At 34.0% G+C, this 20,148-nt stretch overlaps 1 long non-coding RNA gene across 1 annotated transcript in view; it reads left to right on the top strand.

Annotated features, from left to right (window-relative positions):
* Nucleotides 1-19,794, top strand: part of LOC110256694 (uncharacterized) — a 329,328-nt gene extending 309,534 nt beyond the window's left edge. The window contains exon 3 of the long non-coding RNA XR_014825798.1: nt 16,657-19,794. This is a non-coding gene — a long non-coding RNA (uncharacterized LOC110256694). The remainder of the gene's footprint in view (nt 1-16,656) is intronic.
* Nucleotides 19,795-20,148: the final 354 nt, after the last annotated feature.

Genomic DNA, 20,148 nt, shown 5'->3' with positions numbered 1-20,148 from the left:
AGACCCTGAAAGATGACATTATCTCTGAAAAGATATATAGAATTTTTGGTGTCAGAGCCAGAAATAATATCTAGATTTAATTTTGTGCTAAACACAGTAGAAAAACTCCCTTGTTTGACAAATCTCTCAAAAAGTTAACTAGATAAGAATATGTATCTCCTAGTTGAACAGGAAGAAGTTGGGTAAGATGATTGGTTCTTAAAAACTGAGGGCTAAGAGTTGACCACAGAACTGAGTAAGATGGAATGGACTGTTAAAGTCTCTTCAGGGATGGAACAGTAGAAGATGAAGTTACCATTAGTTCTTTGTGTCATCTTCCTGTAACCCTTCTTTTCTTTAGGCCATACTCCTTTCAGTGCAATTTCTGTTTGAAATGTTTTATTATTTATCAAGAGCAACTTAATGTGTCTCCCATAGCTCTTTTAGCCAAGAGGCCTGAAACCCCCAAATTAGATCCCTGAAATGATGCCACAAAGCTGAACCCTTTAAATTTTGTCTGGTTCTATTCATTTACATAATGAGTATGGAGCTCATTTATAGCTCTATGAGAACACTCCATATGAGCTAGTGGCAAAATAAAACTCTTTTTATAACCAGGATTTTCTAAGTAGCATTGACTCAAAATAACTTGGGAAAATATTAAAATTGTATGTTGGATTAAAGATAAATATGTCTGCATAATTTCAAACATATAAAACATTCAGAAGTAAAGGGTATAATTTGTTATTTGATAAAATTTAGTAATAAAATGGAGGGGAAGCAGGAAAGATGGTCATTTAAATCAGTGTTCCTTGTGTGCATTTTTTGTCACCTGTTTGGCACTCTAACTGGTAAAGAAACTAGGAGTGACTATAGATGCCTAGTGGAGAGCAGATATACAGGCCAATACTCCCCCCAAAAACAAAAAAGAAAAAGCAGATACATTTTAAAATTTATATTCATTAAGGCATCAAGGAGCTGAAGAAGCAACATAACACTGAACTGAAGAAGCTAGATACAAATAATCACACTAAATGTATCTATTCATATAAAATTCTAAACAGGCAAAACTATGGTGCTAGAATTCGGAATTCAGGGAAGTATTAGTCACATATCAGTGCATAACAAAATATCACAAATTTAGAGGCTTAAACCACACATGTATTTTTTTCACAATTTTTGTGAGTTTGGAGATAATTTGCTTAAGATACTTTGATGGATACTTTGCTTAAGATATCTCAAAGAAGTATCAAAGATCTCAAAGAAGTACCAAAGTATCAAAGATACTTTGTTGGATACTTTGCTTAAGATATCTCAAGGAAGCAATCAAGGTATCTGTTTTGTCCCATGGTCATCTGGAGGCTTTCTGGGAAAGAATATACTTCCAAACTTATTAGGTCTTTTGGCAGAATTTATTTCTTTGTGGTTGTAAAAATTAGAGACATGACTTTTTTTCTGGACATGACAGCTGCATTCCTGTCCCAGAGGCTTCCTACTGCTTCTGGAGGTTGCCCTCAATTCTTTTACCATGTGAATTTTCCCAACATAGTCAATTTGTCAAGCCAACAATGAGTCTCTAAAGCCAATTTATTAGCTAAACAAACTACATATAGCATAACAAGCACAGAGGGATATCTTATCACTTTACCTTTTTTTTTTTTTTTTTTTTTGGTTAGACACAAATCATAGGTCCCATTCATACTCAATAGAAAGGAATTATTCAGAGAGGTGAACACAAGAAGGAGGCAGTGTTCCTTGGAAGCAGAAATAACAAAAGAATGACTTTGGTTTGGGAGGAGGAAAGCCCAAAACACCCCCACCCCCATCCCAGGTACTTTTATAAAAGTATTTAAGGAAAAATTACTGGAATCAGCAAGATTTTTTTGATATTGGAAATATATTTTTTAATCTCATTGGTGGCTACAAAAGTATGGACATGCCGTAATACTTTAGCGAGCTGGGCACTCAAGCTCTTTGCCCCTTATTATGTTTTGATTTAAAGTTTACTTAAAATAATTACATTGAGCATTTTTTTCATATAACTGTTGGCCATTTGTACGTTTTCTTTGGAGAAATGTCTGTCAAGTCTTTTACCACATATAGAAAGTATCCAATATAATCAAACCCATAGAACAGAGAGAACACCATAGTGATTGACAGGAGCTGGATAGTGGAGAAATTGAGAAGTTGGTAGTTGAATGATATAAAGTTTCGTGTATGCTAGACGGATAAATTCCAGATATCTGCTGTACAACATAGTGCCTATCATGAACAATACAGTATTATGTACTTCAAAATTTTCAAGAGTAGATTTCATATCATGTTCTTACTACAAAAAAAAAAAAGAAACTCTGGAAGGTGTTAGATATCTCTATTATCTTGATTGTGATGATATTATTTTGGAAGCACAAAAGACCCAGAATAGCCAAAGACATCCTGAAAAAGAAAAATGGAGCTGGAGGAATCAGGCTCCCGGACTTCAGACTAGACTACAAAGCAACAGTCATCACAACCATATGGTACTGGCCCAAAGACAGAAATATAGGTCAGTGGAACAGGACAAAAAGCCCAGAATTAAACCCATGTGTCTACAGACAACTAATCTATGACAAAAGAGGCAAGACTATACAATGGAGAAAGGACAGCTTGTTCAATAAGTGGTCCTGGGAAAACTGGACAGCCACATGGAAAAGAATGAAATTAGAACACTCCCTAACATCATACACAAAAAGAAACTCCAAATGGATTAAAGACCTAGATATAAGACCAGACACTATAAAACTCTTAGAGGAAAACATAGGCCAAACACTCTCAAACATAAATGACAGCAACATCTTCTAAGATCCACTTCTTCAAGTAATGACAGTAAAAACAAAAATAAACAAATGGGACCTAATCAAACTTCAAAGTTTCTGCACAGCAAAGGAAACCCTAAACAAAATGAAAAGACAACCCACAGGATGGGAAAAAATCTTTGCAAGTGAATCAACTGACAAGGGATTAATCTCCAAAATTTATAAACACCTTCTGCAGCTCCAAACCAAAAAAACAAACAACCCCATCAAAAAATGGGCAGAAGATCTAAACAGACAGTTCTTCAAAGAAGACATGCAGATGGCCAAAAAACACATGAAAAGATGTTCAACATCACTCAATATTAGAGAAATGCAAATCAAAACCACCATGAGGTACCACCTTGCACCAGCCAGAATGGCCACCATCAAAAGTCTACAAACAATAAGTGCTAGAGAGGGTGTGGAGAAAAAGGAACCCTAGTACACTGTTGGTGGGATTGTAAATTGATGGATCCACTGTGGAAAGCAGTATGGAGATTCCTCAGAAAAGTAAACATAGAACTACCATTTGATCCAGCAATCCCACTCCTGGGCATCTATCCAGAGATAGCTGTGACTCGCAAAGACACAGGTACTCTGATGTTCACGGTGGCACTATTTTCAATAGCCAAGACATGGAAACAACCTGTATGTCCATGGGCAGAGGAGTGGATCCAGAAAATGTGGTACATATACACAATGGAATATTACTCAGCTATTAAAAAGAACGAAATACTGGCATTTTTAGCAACATGGATGGACCTATGAATTATCATGCTAAGTGAAGTCAGTCAGACAATGAGACACCAACATCAAATGCTTTCATGTGGAATCTGAAAAAAGGACAGATGAACTTCTTTACAGAACAGATGCTGACTCACAGACATTGAAAAACTTATGGTCTCCAGAGAAGACAGTTTGGGGGGTGGGACGATGTACTTGGTTGTGGGATAGAAATGATTTTGATGATCATTATACAACTACAGATGTGATAAATTCATTGAGTAATAAAAAAAGAAAAAAATTATGTAGAAATTAAAAAAGTAACTTAATAGACATTAAGTGAAAACTATACTAAGAAGAATATTTGTAGCTTTAAATATATTTTAATTAAAAAATTAAAATTTGTGAAGAAATTATTACTATTAAGCATCTAGTAAATTCAAATTAAAAATAAGCCCCCCCAAATTGAATGGAACTAGGAACTTTTTATTGAAGACAAAAATAGATATTAGTAAAATGAGAAAGTGGAAAATTCCATACAGTAAATAGCTATTCTTTGAAATGCTGGTCAGTTTGAATAAGAAAATGGTGAAAGAAAACAAATGGACACAACATTAAGAATGAAATATTTTAATCTGATTTATCTAAAATTACAGAACTTTACAAGATAATAGGTGAATAATTCTTTGAAAATAGATTTTAAGTTATAGGAAACATAAATGATTTTTATGGAAAAATTTCAAAAGTTTTGTATAATTATAAATTTTAAAAAGTGCCAAGCTCAGATTGGCTTAAGAATTATAGGTTCCTCAAGTATTACATATGAATTGAGCTGAAAACTGATTAACTGATAATCTGCTGCTAAAGAAAAATCTGGAAGTTTCTCCAGCTAATTTTACAAATTATTGCAAATTTTATCACTCAAACCTAAAAACATATGGTACAAAAGCTTAGCCAGAATTCATTTATAAATGCAGATGTGAAAATTTCTAAATAAAATATCAATAAAATATATATTTAAAAAAGTATACAGATAAACATGGGGATTATCTATGAATATCAATATTGTTCAATGTTACATAATCTATCAAAATATGAACAATATATTTAAAGTAAATGTAATATCTACAACTTATTAAATAAATATATCAATAAGTTAAAGGTAGACAGAAATTCATTGTAAAAAATTGCAACTAAAATAGAAATAGCAGGAAACTACCTACACATGATACTATTTATTTACTCTATGATATTAGCAAATATTAAAAAGTGAAATAATACAGCCATTCTCATTAAAATCTGGATGTTAATAAGAATGGCTATTATCACCACACTAAACAGTATTAATAATAAATATTGTAAGGATAATCGATTTCCAATATTAGTTTTAGGTGTACAACTTAGTATTTTTATACATTAGATGTTTTATCTAATTAGTATTACAGAATTTAAAATAGGTCATAACATAACTAAAAGAAAATTAACTTAGATTGCAGATAACATGTCTGTGTTTTTTAAAATAACCAAACAAACCCAGTATGTAAAATGTAATAAATAATTTGATTTTTATTAAAAAATAAATCAATAAACCACAATAATTTTTAATATATGTCAAGAATAGAAATGAAAAGATTATAATGACCTAAAAGTATAAAATACCTAGAAGTGAATTTAATGAGAAATATATAATATCTGACATGAACAAATCAATAAAAGATTATAGAAGAGCATCACACAAGATCTTGATCAATGGAGTAATAGAACATTTCACTAGTTGACATTAATTAGCACCATAAAAATGCATTTCTGGAGTTCCGGTAGTGGCTCAGCAGTTAACAAAACTGACTAGCATCTCTGGCGAGGTGGGTTCAATCCCTGGCCTCACTCAGTAAGTTAAGGATCCAGCATTGTTGTGAACTGTAGTGTAGGTCACAGATACAGCTCAGATCCAGCGCTGCTGTAGTTGTGGCATATGCCAGCAGCTGTGGCTCCCCTAGCCTGGGAATCTCCATATGCCATGTGTTTGGCCCTAAAAAAAGAGACTAAATAAATAAATGAAAATGCATTTCCTTCCAAACATATCTATGTTGAAATCAATTTTTTCTTATATTTAGTATAATCGACTTACAATATTGTATTCTTTTCAGATGTTCAATCTAGTGATTTAATATTTTTGTACATTATTAAATGACTACCACTATAACTCTAGTTACTATCTGTCATTGTTCAAAGTTATTACAATATTATTGTTCCCTATGTTGTATATTATATACCTCCGATTTGTTTATTTTATAAGTGGAAGTTTGTACTATAACCCATCACCTATTTTGTCCACCCATCCCACCTCCCATCTGTTTGGCAACCACTAATTTGTTCTCAGTATCTAATAATTTGTTTCTGTTTACTCATGTTTGCTTATTTTTTTTTTAGATTTCACATATAAGTGAAATTATATGACATTTGTCTTTGTCTGACTTGTATCACTTGGCATATTACCTTCTAGGGCTATTCATGCTATTTAAATTACAAGAATTCATTCTTTTTTATGGCTGAGTAGTATTCCATTGTGCATACACACCACATCTTTTATGTAGCTGTCCAGTTTTCCCAGCATTATTTACTCTTCAGGCTGTCATTTATCCATTGAATATTCTTGCTTACTTTGTCACAGATTAATTGACCATAAAAGTGTGGGATTATTTCTGGGCTCTCTATTCTGTATCATTGTTTTTTTTGTTTTTTTTGTTTTTTTTTTTTGCCAGTACCACCTTGTTTTGATTACTACATTTCTCTGGTGTAGTTTGAAATCAGGGAGTGTGATTCCTTCAGCTGTGTTCTTCTTTCTGAAGATTGCTTTGGTTATTTGGGGTATTTTGAAATTCCACACACATTCTAGGATTATTTGTTCCAGTTCTATGAAAAATGCCATTGGTAATTTGATAGGGTCTGAGTCTGCCAATTGCCTTAAGTAGTATGGACATTTTGGTAAATGGCCATCTGTTTGGACTTTGGTAAAGTCCATCTGTTTGTTTCATTTTCAATTTATTTCACCAATGTCTTATATTATTCTGTGTAGATGTCTTTCACTGCTTCATTAAATTCACTACTAGCTGTTTTATTCTTTTTGATGCAATTATACATGGGAGAATTTCTTCATTTGTTTTTCTGATAACTCATTTTTAGTATATGGAAATGTAACAGATTTCTGTATATTAGTTTTGGATCCTGAAACTTTACTGAATTCATTTATTTCAATAATTTTTTGGTGGAATCTTTAGTATTTTAACTATATATATATGTGTATATATATATATATATATGTATAGTTATGCCATTTTAAATAGTGACAGTTTTACTTCTTCCTTTCCATTTGGATTATTTTTCTTTTTCTTGTCTTATTGCTATTGGTATAAATTATAATACTCTGTTAAACAAAAGTGGGAACAGTGAATGTCCTTGTCTTACTCCTGATGTTAGAGGAAAAAAGTTTAAACTTTTCACAATTGAAGTATGTTAAGTGCAAGTTTGTCATACTTGGCACTTATATTGAGGTATTCTACCTCTATACCCATTTTGTTGGGAGTTTCCAATCATGAATTGATGTTGAATTTTGTAAAATTCTTCTTCTGTATCTATTGAGAAGATCATATGATTTCTATCCTTTTTTAAAATGTGGTATATCATGCTGACTGATCATGGTGTATGATTATTTTAATGTGTTGTTGAATTTAGTTTATTAATATATGTTGAGGATTTTTTTCCTTCTTACAGTTTCTAATTACAGTCTTTTACACATATATAAAATCCTTACATTTCTGGTAAGGCTGAATTAGTTATGATGAGCTCCTTTAAGTTCTGCTTGTCTGGAAAACTCTATTTTTATTTAATTCTGAATGAAAAGCTTGCTGAGTAGAGTATTTTGGTGTGCAAGTTTTTCCTTTCAGCATGTTAAATACATCTTGTCACTCCCTCTGGCCTGCAAAGTTTCTAATGAAAAATCAGCTCTTAGTCTTATGGGTATTTTCTTATAGGTAACTCTGTTTTTCTCTTCCTGCCTTTAAAATACTTTCTTTATTATTAAATTTTTCATTTAAATTATGATATATCTTGGTGTGGATCTTTTGGGATCATCTTATTTGTGACTCTATCTACTTCCTGGACATGAACATCTGTTTTCTTCCAAAGATTAGGGAAATTTTCAGTCATTGTTTCTTCAAATATTTTTTTCTGCCCCTTTCTTTTTCTCTCTTCTCCTTCTGGAAGCCCTAAAATGTGAATGCTAGTACACTTTACATTTGCAGAGGTCTTTTAAGCTATTATCATTTTTTTCTTTTTTGCTGTTTTGATTGAATGATTTCCAATATTCTGTCTTCTAGATCATAAATCTGCACTTCTGATTACCTAATCTGCTATTGGTTCCATCTACTGTATTTTAAAATCTCATTCATTGTTTCTTCAGCTCTGATTGATTCTTTCTTATATTTTCCAGCTCTTTGTTGAAGTTCTCACTGTGTTTCTCCATTCTTCTGACTTTAGATAGCAGTTTTATGACTGTTGCTTTAGACTCTTTATCAGATAAATTACTTATTTCTATTTCATTAGGGTTTTTAACTAGGATTTATCTTATTATTTCCTTGGGACATACTCCACTGCCTCCTCATTTTGCTTTATTTCTGTGTTTGTTTCTATGAATTAGGAGAAACAGCTGCCTCTCCTGCTCTTGAGAGTGTGACCCTGTGTGGAAGCATCTTCTCTGTCATCTGCATGTTCGAAGCAACTTTAGCAGGCCAACTGGTGCTGGAACAGATGCAGACTGAAGGAGTTCCAGTGTCCGCTACATTGGGCCACCTTATTGGGATACTGGTACTGAAGTTAATGTGAGCTAGAGTTTCTTGGGGTCTGTCCCATCAGGGCCATCTTGGCAGGTGGGCTAGAGCAGCTGGACTGTGTTCCCACCTGCACTGTTACGTTGAAGGGAGAATACAAAAAAAAAAAAAAGGCACTTTCTGGTGCCTTGGACCCCAGAGAAAATTCCAGTAGTTCTTCATCCATTTGGCAGATACTCTAGGGTTACAAAATGGATTTCCTTTATGTTTGATCTAGGTGTCCTTTAAATTGCTATTTTTTCTCATGTCTTAGGGCAGGCAAGTCTGTACACAGATACTCAGTGATATCTCTTCCTACTAAATTTTGCAGTATTGGAGATGGAATGCTTGTTGATACCATGTCCCTATCTCTCTATGTGTGGTCCCTTTATCATTTGTTGTCTAGAATCTCTTCAATCAGACTTTAGTTCTTATTCAGGAGGAATTGCTCAGTATATGGCTGTAGATTTGGTGTGTCTGCAGGAGGACATGAATTTAAGTTCTCTCTGTGCTCTCATCTTGCACCGAACTCCACAGATTTTTTTTTCACAAATTTTTAAAATGATTTTTATTTTTTCCCTTATACTTATTTAGTTCTGTCAATTTTCTACAGTACAGCAAAGAGACCCAGTCACACATACATATATACATTCTTTTTCTCACATTATCCTCCGTCATGCTCCATCATAAGTGACTAGGTATAGTTGCCAGTGCTATACAGCAGAATCTCATTGCTTATCCATTCCAAAGACAATAGTTTGCATCTATTACCCCCACAATCCCAGTCCATCCCATTCCCTCCCTCTCCCCCTTGGCAACCACAAGTCTGTTCTCCAAGTCCGTAAGTTTCTTTTCTGTGAAAATATTCATTTGTGCCTATATTAGATTTCAGATACAAGTGATATCGTATGGTATATGTCTTTCTCTTTCTGACTTACTTCACTTAGTATGAGAGCCTCTAGTTCCATCATGTTGTTGCAAATGACATTATTTTGTTATTTTTTATGGCTGAGTAGTATTCAAGTTGTGTATATATACCACATCTTCTTAATCCATGCATTTGTCAATGGACATTTAGGTTGTTTCCTTGTCTTGGCTATTGTTTTTTCACATATTTTGGTTTAGATTAGCAGTTGACATTTTTGGGAGAAGGAAATACTATGCAAATTTTAAGTGTCATGTAGAATTATATATATATATATTACTTAAATATATATATATTTTTTCTATATATTTAAATATATTAAAATATTTATATAACTGTATATAGTTTAAATAAGAAACAAAAACATAGCCAATAGTGAGAAAGCATTTGTATCTCCTTAACATTAGAACTTTATAGAAAGTTCCTTAAATCTTAATCATATGCTATTAAAATAGGGATAAGCAAATAGGTAAAGAAAAAGCAGAACAGAAGAGATAGTTTAGTAACGAGTTTTATTTTATAGGGAAATTTAATACGTGCAAGGGATGATACTTGGATTTAGTGGGAGAGAGATTATACATTAGAATAATTGGATTTTTTTCATTTATCCCTCTATATCACAGCTATAAGTCGCATGTGTCATTTCAAACTGGTAGCAACATTTGAAAATTTAAAAAAAGGGAGTTCCCATCATGGCTCAGTGGAACATGAATCTGACTAGTATCCGTGAGGACTCAGGTTTGTACCTAGCCTCACTCAGTGGGTTAAGGATCCGGCATTGCTGTGAGCTGTGGTGTAGGTCATAGACACAGCTCGGATCCTGTGTTGCTGTGGCTGTGGCTGTGGCTGTGGCTGGCAGCTGCAGCTATGATTGGACTCCTAGCCTGGGAATCTCTGTATGCTGTGGGTGCAGCCCCTGCTCCCCCAAATCATTTAACACATTATTACTATTTCAATATGCAATGGATGTGAAAACAATTATTAATTAGATATTTATTATTCTTTTTGTTTGTTTTTCCTACTAATTCTTTGACATCAGTATCTATTTTACACAGACAGCACATCTTAATACAAATTTCGGCAGCAGCATGTACCTAATGCCTGGCATATTGGATCCTCTTTCTATGTCACCATTGGATGAAATCAATGCTGTGAACTACATTGATCAGTCCCTTCGTTCTATGGTTTCTTGTAGAGTTCAGCCAGAGGGAGGCATCAAAGAGAAGGACTTAGAGTAAAAGGGCCCCTGAAGGCCATAATTTCTTTTACGTGTCCCTCTCTGGCAGGGTTCTGGTAATCACTCCTTTCTCCTGCCTTTCCCACCCTTCTCGTCCCTCTAAGAAGGAAGAAAATGGATCTTTCAATATTTGTTGGCTTCCCTCAACCTTTCCTCATCCTTATAAATAGTCCTTTTACTAAGCCTTTTAATTTACCCTATTTGTCCCATATATTTCCTGCCAGAATCCTAATTCATATAGTTATTCAATACAAAGAGTGTAAAAGTATGCCTTATCATATATCACAGCCAATACACACACATATGCATATGTAAACACACACCTAATGTTATAAAGCTTTATATAAAAGGTATAAAACTTTTGAAAAAAATTGTCACATAATATATATTTTTTTAAATGTATGGCCACACCCATGGAATAGGAAGTTCCTGGGCCAGGGACTGAAGCCAAGCAGCAGCTGAAACCTATGCCACAGTTGCAGCAATGCCAGATCTTTAACTCACTGTACCACGCTGGGGATTGAACCTGTGCCTCCACAGCAAACTAAGTCACTTCAATCAGATTCTTAACCCACTGTGCCATAGTGGGAACACCATTACATAATATTTTGTAAATAAAACATTTGAAGAAAAATTTTGGATAATTTTGTGAGAAGCACAAATTCAGGAAACTAAAAAATATGAGGTAAAAATCAAAGCAGGTAAACAAAAACAGTGAGTGATTAGATCATGTTAAAATTAGGGTGTTTGTGTTGCTAAATCAGATCTATAAGATTTTTTTAAAAAAATAGATGAAAATATTGACATCACATAAAATACACAAAATATTAATATCTTAATTTATAAAGAGCTACAGATTCCTTAAAAGAACTATCAGAAAAATAGACAATAAATTTGAACAGTAAATGTACAAGAAGTTAAATGCAAATGTCAAATAAGTCTATGATAAGATGTTCCATTTCATTAGTACTGGGCAATCACAAATTAAAACAATGTGTCATTTTATTTTTCATTGGCAAAATGGAAAAGATTGACTTTACCCACTGATGAAGTAGGTGCAGGGAAAGAAAGAATCATAGATTATTAATGTAAGTGTAAATTTCCACAATCACCTATTTGATAGTAAAATGGCTTTATCTATAATCATAAAATCAAAATATGCCCTTGCTTTCCTTCTGCAAGCCTATAGTTAGTCACCTCTCAAAATGAAATAAAATTATCAGTATCTAAGGATGTGTGCACAAGGATGTTTACTACTGCACTGTGACAGTCAATACTAGGTGGTGGTGGCGGGGAGTCTATCACAGGAGAAATGTAGGAAGAATTTATGAGCATTCATTTTACGAAGCAGGATGAAACTAATAAAAACATGCTATGTCTACAGGTATTGACCCGGTAAGAGGGTCATATTATTTTTAACAAGGAAAAATATGGGAATAATGTATCTATAATCCTATTTTATCAAAAAGCAGAGAAAAAAGAGAAAAACACACCTATGTTTTTATATGTATATATAAAGCCATTTTGGATGGAGAGGCACTAAACAATATTAATTGCTCAATATATTGGGAATGAAGTGGAACAGAGGAGATATTACAGAGTTATACAGATTGAGTATGTAAGAATTGATTCATTAAAAATGCAAATACTTTGAAATAAGAATAGAAGGCTACAAAAAAACACCATTGAATACTATATATATACACCATATATATATATAAATATATATATATACATATCAACTTCTCTTTGTTACCATCCCAGAACAGATGCTAAGTACAATCCAAATAACTTAAACCGGCAAAAAGGATGCTTCTTACTATATAGAGCCAGTTTCCTAAAAGACTGTCCTGTTATCAAACCTTCTGTTCTGCATTAAGATCACTTACCAATTTAAAGCCTTCTGATTGATGTATACTTCTGCTTTCATTAACAGTTTTAATTATTTTAACAGCTTAATTGACAATTTTGGCAGTAGATCTGTCAAAGTTTAATTCAGAACAATATCAAAATAATCTGAATTGGGAATTGTGTTTTCCCCGGATTCTATCTCAAGGAATTTCTTTCTAAATCAGGAGTATATAGCTGTTCTCAGTCTTGTATGTCTCATTCTAAAATGGTTATGTAGTTAAAAGAGGAAGTTAAGTGAAATCTTTGTCACAATTGTCATCAATTTTATTTTTTTATTATTACATTTTTTATTTTTAGGGCTGTATTTGTGGCAAATGGAAGTTCCCAGGCTAGGGGTCAAATGGGAGCTACAGCTGCCAGCACACACCACAGCCACAGCAACGTGGGATCTGAGCTGCATCTTCAACCTACACCACAGCTCATGGCCATGCGGGATCCTTAATCCACTGAGCAAGACCAGGGATCAAACCCATGTTCTCATGGATACTAGTTGGGTTCATTAACTGCTGAGCCACGATGGGAACTCTGTCAGAAATTTTAATATTTAATAATCCAGCTCATTTTTTTCCTATAAAGTGAAGATTTAACTAGTTTAATAATATATTATAAATTTATTTTTTCTTAGATAATTATGCACAATATAATTTTATAGCATAATTGGTCTAGATAGTTTTTGACGGCAAAACAAAATCCTCCACAAATTCCTGCTATTTTAAGATAAATGTCATTCAAAACAAACAGTGCCCTGCCAAAAGAAACTTATCCTCTAAATGCAAAACTAAAAGAAAGCTGGTCTGTTAACACTTCTGACTGGCTGGTATTTGAGAGCCTACTTAGCATATCTGAATTTATTTTTCAAGGAATCCATGAGCATGTTTCACAGTCAAGATTTCACCTTACTCCCATCATTTTCACTGCCTGACAAGTACTTCCCAACTTCATTCATGCTATTTTTCTACCCAGCCCTAGTTTGAATTTCACCTCTTTTCCAATGATTACTTTAATGACAGTGATTGGAAATTACATTTTTTATCTCCTATGCAACACTTCTATGTATTTTTAATAATAGTGTATATGTTTTAGTACACTTAATGCACTGTAAACTTCCAGTAGCCATTAGTAGTGCTCTGAGAAAATTCATTACCCAATAGAATTTTTAATAAGAAAAATGTTGAAAGTGAAAAAATTGCTATAATTTTTGTACCACATTTAAGTAATTGCTTAAAATTTTCCACTGTGGATGTTTTGGGGTACTGCAGATATAGTCTAAGTTTTGTAATAGAAACTAGTTAATATGAATCAGAAAGTAGGAAAAGATAAGACAGTCCACTGGTTCTCCATCTATTTTTATATCACTTTGGAGACCAGAGACTATTGGAATCACGAGATTTATAAAACATTAGCCCTGCAGCTTTCCTGTGTTTATTTTTCCAGATGGTACATTGAATTTGTGGATATTCATACAACACAGAGAAGATTAATCAAAAGAGCAAGACATATAAAATGTCTTTTTAAATCATGCTTTTAATTGCCTCTTTTCTCTACCTCCAAAGATTTGGATAAAATATTTTCCCACATTGGCATTATTTTTCTCTGGAATGAAAATTCCTATTGTGGACCAATCACATATCATTCCAGGGCAGACATCTCTAAAATTGTTGGCATATACTGTATGTTCATCAATGATTCTGTGGTATGTATTCAGAACCCCTGATAATTTTAGGTAAATACAGGTAGATAATTTAAACGGAAATATTTACTTACCTTAGGAAAATAAAGTATAGATTACTTATACCCATGTTCATTCCATAATATAGGACTTGCTCACGCCTACCTCTGGCAGTTTTCAGACACTTCTTCACAGTAATTCTTCTTCTCCTCTCTTGTCCATTAGCTTTTATTTAGTGGTTATTTTGGCTGGAAACTAAAGCACTTTAGAATAAACCTGCTTGTTATAAAAATTATGTATTACTGAGAATGGTTGGAATTTAGGGTAGTATAAGAGCTGAAATCACGTGAGGTTGGGAAGGTACATATAAATAAGCCCATAAAAGCCCTGTATGCCATTATTTTTAATCTTAGATTTATTGAGCACTGGATATATTCCAGATACTGAACTTCACCTATGTATATTATATATTATATAATTTAATCTTCACACCATTCTAAGATAGGAATATCACTATCCACATATTGTAAATGCAGAAACTAACTTTGGTCAAGTAGAATAACTAACTCGAGAAGGCAAGTTTGAAATAACATGCTAAAAATTTGCGAATAATTACAGAGTGAATGAATCAATGAAACAATTGGAGGAGAGGAGTGAATTTGTCAGATCTAGGCTATAAAACATTGAAACTCCTTTGGTTTTCAAAGAATAGTAATCGTGAGGGATGAAGGAGTTGTATAAAATTTGGGAAAAAAGAGTTGCCCAGCAAATTCTCCCCTGCCCAGTTAAGAATCACCCTCTCACAATTACCCTGTGCAACATGGAGAATAGGCATCTATTATGCATAGCTCAATTTAATATTCCAAGAAAGAAAAAAAATTTGTATGTTTTCTGCATAGGTCAGATCGTACTTATAAAACAGCATCTGTTTGTTAATAAGAAAAAATGATAAAGCCCCAATATCTATGTGCAAGCAATTAGGATGGCGAGGACACTCAAAATCATATTATGATGGAAAAGAAATCTGGATCTTTATTTAAAGTAGGGAGGATTTGTGAAAGGCATCAGACATGCCTTCAAATTTTTAAAATGTTGCTAAATATATGGTAGAGGAAATCAAGCATTTTGGGTTGTAAAATATAACTTTTTCAGATTTCAATGTAATAGAAAAGGGTATTTCTAATAATTGTAAATTGGAGTGCATTGTCTTTGAAGTAGGTGAATTTCTAATCACTAAAGGTTTGAAAATGTAAGTTGCAAACCTCTCATCAGAGGTTTGTCCTCTTTAATTTTTCCATTGACTGTGGGAAAAGCCTTAATACCAGGGTTTTCTATCTTTTGAAGAAGATGTAATCCAACTAAAACCAATTTACTTGTAAGGGAACTCATTCGTTTATATAAATGGAAGTCATGAGACAGAGCATGCTTTAGGAATGGTTAAGACCCAGAACTTCACATATCCCTATCACCAGTTTCATTTTTTCAATCTGGCTTCATTCATATTGGCTATAAATTGGCATGGCTCTTGAGTTACATTCATCTTCATTCATATTAGGCAAGAGAAATCTTAGCTTCAGTGAAGTGCACCATGTTTAATCTCATGCATGAGATTAACATAATGTATGTAACATTCTCTTTGTGTCATTCTGGGTTATAAACCTATCCCTGACCCATAATATGTGGGAATAAACTGTGAGAATACTGATAAGTTTGGTGTCTCTTCCTGAGCAAAGGTTTTTGATCTTTAGCATGCATTAGAATCACCTATAATACTTGTTAAACCACAGATTAATGGGCCCGCTCTCAGTATTTCTGTTTCAGTAGGTCTGGGGCCCAATAATTTGCATTTCTAAGACCTCGCCAGGTGATGATGATAATACTGGTCCAGGAACCACATTTTGATAACCACTGCCCAGGCTCCATCTGAAAGCAATTAAGAATCTCTGCTGGGACCCAGGCATTATTATTGGTTAAATGTGTGTAAATCATTGGAACTTTTGTTAAAATGCAGATCTGATTTGGTAGGTGTGATAAGGGGCTTGAAATTTTGTATTTCTTACAAATTTTCAGGTGATGCTGATGCCCCTGGTTCATGGTCCCCACGTTGAACAACTATCTAGATTAGATCCTGATTAAATTAATCTGAAGAAAAGCCAGGTGCTCTTAATGTGCAGGTTTATTTGTAAATCATTATTTTAAGCAATCAAGACCCAGGAGTTAAAAGCCAACCTAAGAACAAGGGGAGGAGAGGGTTTCTTCTAGAAAGACAATCTCTTTGCAACCAGGTCAGTGATGAAATTGGTTGGGTTAGGCTTTGGGGCATCTTATATTTAGGAACGATCTGAAGCCCCTTTCCTATTTAGAAATTATCTCGAGCACCTTTGTGTTAGCCCACACGGGAGAGAACTCAGATTCGGAGATTCTTTACCGTTGAAAGATAAACTCAAGTAGAGTCATTTATTTTGCCAATTTAAAAAAAAAAATCTGAAATCTTGAAAATCTTCTATTACCAGGCTCACAATACATTTTAAGAGGAAGTCATCAGCATTTTAATCCTCTACAAGAACCATAGACACCCACGCAGCTGTTGTCAGAAGAAAAGGTAAGAAAAACAATTTTTTTTCCAACAGCAGAAAAGAATTTGAATTACTACTTCTTTTAGTCACTTATTTTTCTCACTCATGTGCAGTATTTTCTTTAACTTGGGTACCGCGTTTTGGTTACTAATAACTGCTGATCTGTCCTGAATGAATGGATTAGTTTATAGGAAAGATTTGCATGATAGAGAATCAATAGGGCAAGTTTAAATCCCTTGCTGGTGTGGAGAGAGGAAACAAATTAATCTGGTGATTGTTGATAAATTGTGAGCAGAGAAGTGAAAAAATATATTTTTTGGGGGGAAAAATGATCGTCTGTAATGTCAAAAGTGAAAAATACCAGGAAAATTCAAGTAAGGGATCCTAAGCCTCTGCTTTATCCCACACTCATAAAAACTGATTTGAGCTGATGTTGGATTCTATCCATTAATAGAGAAAAAATGACTTTCACAATTAACTCCTTATATGAATAAGGAGTTTTGCCCAATATGAAGTGGTATACCTGGATGTTATATGTGTGAGGCTACTTTAAGAGAGTCTTAACCCATAAATAAGGGAAAGAAGGGAGGAAAGGACAAAGACACCTTTTTCGACTGATGTTTTTATTGCTGCAGATACCTATTCTTTTCTTTCTTTCTTTCTTTCTTTCTTTCTTTCTTTCTTTCTTTCTTTCTTTCTTTCTTTCTTTTGACCTATTCTCTTTTGATCTTGGAACATGAAGTGTGGTTTGTGGGATTGAGCTGGGTTTGTTAGGGTCATATGTTAAAACTTAGGTAGCACTTGCTCCAGTTATCCATTGCCTTGTTATGGCATATTTTATCATTAGGATTTGCAGGATAAGCCTTATAAAAATTACACATTTTATCACCCCACATAAAAGTGACTGGTATGATGGTCTAGATGACTTAAGAGAATGGCTAATTATCCATATTTTACCATTTGCAAGGTCAGTGTATCAACCACTGAGAGGCCAGTATGAGGTAAATGGCTGACAAGAATTTGAGAGCTTTTGTGAAAAGATCAGTGACCTTCATTTGTCATAGAAGCTAAAATAGGCTCTAATAATTCCGGTAGAGGGCAGCAATTCCTACATGAGCACATCCCCATGTCAGAGGCCAGCAAAAAGATTAAAATGATAACTACAGTAGCAGCAATAGCAACAACAATAATTACTAATTGAGTTATTACTCAGGCATCATGTACGTATGCTTTCATTTAATTTTCAAAAGCAGCACAAAAGATTTTTATTATCCTCCTTTTACTTATGAGGAAGCAGGCTTTGAGAATTTAAGTAATATACCTGAATAAGCTGATCAATCTTGTAGGGAACAGAAGTAAGGCTTTGGATCCAGGACTAGGGAGCAGGTTGGTACCTCGAAAGTGTCATGACTATAACTGCCGTCCTGTAATGCTCTGGTGGTGGTCTAATGTGTTTTCCTCCAATTGTATTCCCAACACACAAATATTTCTGCAAGATGCTCCTTGGTGTTTTGGAGTTGAGGAGTGGTTCTGGGTGGGTAGGAGTGGGAAAGGATTCCTGAAATCTGGGTTACATGAGCTTAAGCAAGTTTATTTTTTATAATACTTCTCTGAGAGAGGTATAGTTTGAAGGATAATCACTATATTATCTCCAGTGGAATACAGTTTGGAAGGAGCTGAACTAGGGAAAAAGTATAAGACCAAGAGTTAAAAACCTAGCCTCCAGCTCTGCTTGGCTGATTCAGTAGTCCCACCCTCCACCATAATTGGACAAGTTGATGCCATTCTTTATCAATATTTGCATGAGTAGTAGGAAAAATGATAAGGCTTACTCATGTCACAAGTTGATGAAAAGTTCTGTGGTATTTCAAATGTGATGTATTCAAGGTGATTGTTTTAAAACATTATTATTTGTATAGGAAGTTGATTAATTAATTAGAGATATAATTAATGTCCCTGAAACTTTTCCCAGTTGGGTTTTCTGTAGTACATCATTTGAAGATATAGTTTACCTAAGGAAATAGCTCAGACCACGTATTAAAATTTTTCCCCCTACAAAGGATTTGAGATGACTTATAGCAAGAGAGATACATATTTTCATAAGTATATATGAAGGCCAAAAAGTCAGACCCTTTGTGAAATCAGTGGATTAGAGAGGAAGGAAGAAAGTAAGAATGTAGATTGTTATCCTGTAATAGGTTATCACAATTAAAGGTAAACCTCAACTTACAAGAATGTATTTGTTTTCAAAAAAAATGGGAACAAATATTAAAGAAGAGAAGAAACTGCATAAATTTAGAGAAGATTAGGGGCCAGAGCCAGAGGATTCTATCTACTTGATCTAAAATATTTTTCAACTCCTGATTCTGAAAATCTCATTGGAAACATATACCTCTCCTTACCTCTGAGATTGCATCTAGGCAATGGACACATTGGATAGGGATTGTAAGCATCCAAGATTATATGATGATCTGTATTCTTACCCTCTGAATCCAAGACGACTGCCAAAGACATGTAGAATATAAAACAAAAGGAAAATTTAACATGTCTGTGTTGAAATGACTAGCCCATTGCTAGTCATCATCAGAATGTACTGAGCCCATTGCTAAAATGGGAAATTGTTTACTTTTGAGGCAGACCAAATACCAGAGCACAGAAATTCCTAGGTCTTTAGGAATCAATGGACCCCAAATCTGACATCTTTTCTATTGATATAGCAAATTCTTTTATTGATTATGATGCTGTCTCTATTACTTTGTGCACGCTACAGAGTATTTTTGAAACACAGTGCCTGAACTCAAAGAATAATGAGACTTAAGTTCAAAAGAGTTATTTATTTAAGTCAAAAGAGGCCTCAAGGAGCCCTACATTTTCCAAATAAGGTAACTGAGGCCAGTCAGGGAGCCATATATTCACAAAGTAGACTGGTGACTGAGACAGGTCTTCAAGTTTTTGTTCACCCACTATGGAGACATGTAGCCATTTAAGAGACTATCCACATGTCATTTTGAATATCAATCCTCAGATAGCGTGTTTTGGAAGTCAAAGAGCTTCAGAGCTAATTAGAAAGAAAAACAAGAATGCATGTAATGAACATACCAAAGAAAACAGGTTTCACATGGGCTTGGAAGGAAAAGAATCGACAGTATTTCTACTTTAAGAAGGCATTTTGGGAACGAAGCTAAGCACTTAGAGACAGTTAATATTTAGCATGATGTGTAATTACAGGAATTGGAGCGGATGTGGGTGGATAAAAATGGTCCCCATCTTTGCAGCAAGCAGTTTCTGCTTGCCATGGGGAGGGAGCAAACAAGACCACTGAGAAATGTGATTGAATTATTAAAAATCCTAGTCTGCTTATAAGGATTAATTGTGAATTCTGAATCAATATTTTATCATTTTAGCTAGTGAAAAATGTATGAGACAGCC

This window comes from Sus scrofa, chromosome 14 (assembly GCF_054392235.1).
Source record: "Sus scrofa isolate SSC_HxYL_T2T_F1_AM1 chromosome 14, Sscrofa_HxYL_maternal_Yorkshire_Landrace_v2.0, whole genome shotgun sequence".
Lineage (NCBI taxonomy): Eukaryota > Metazoa > Chordata > Mammalia > Artiodactyla > Suidae > Sus > Sus scrofa.
This window is presented reverse-complemented; position numbering and strand designations above follow the sequence as displayed.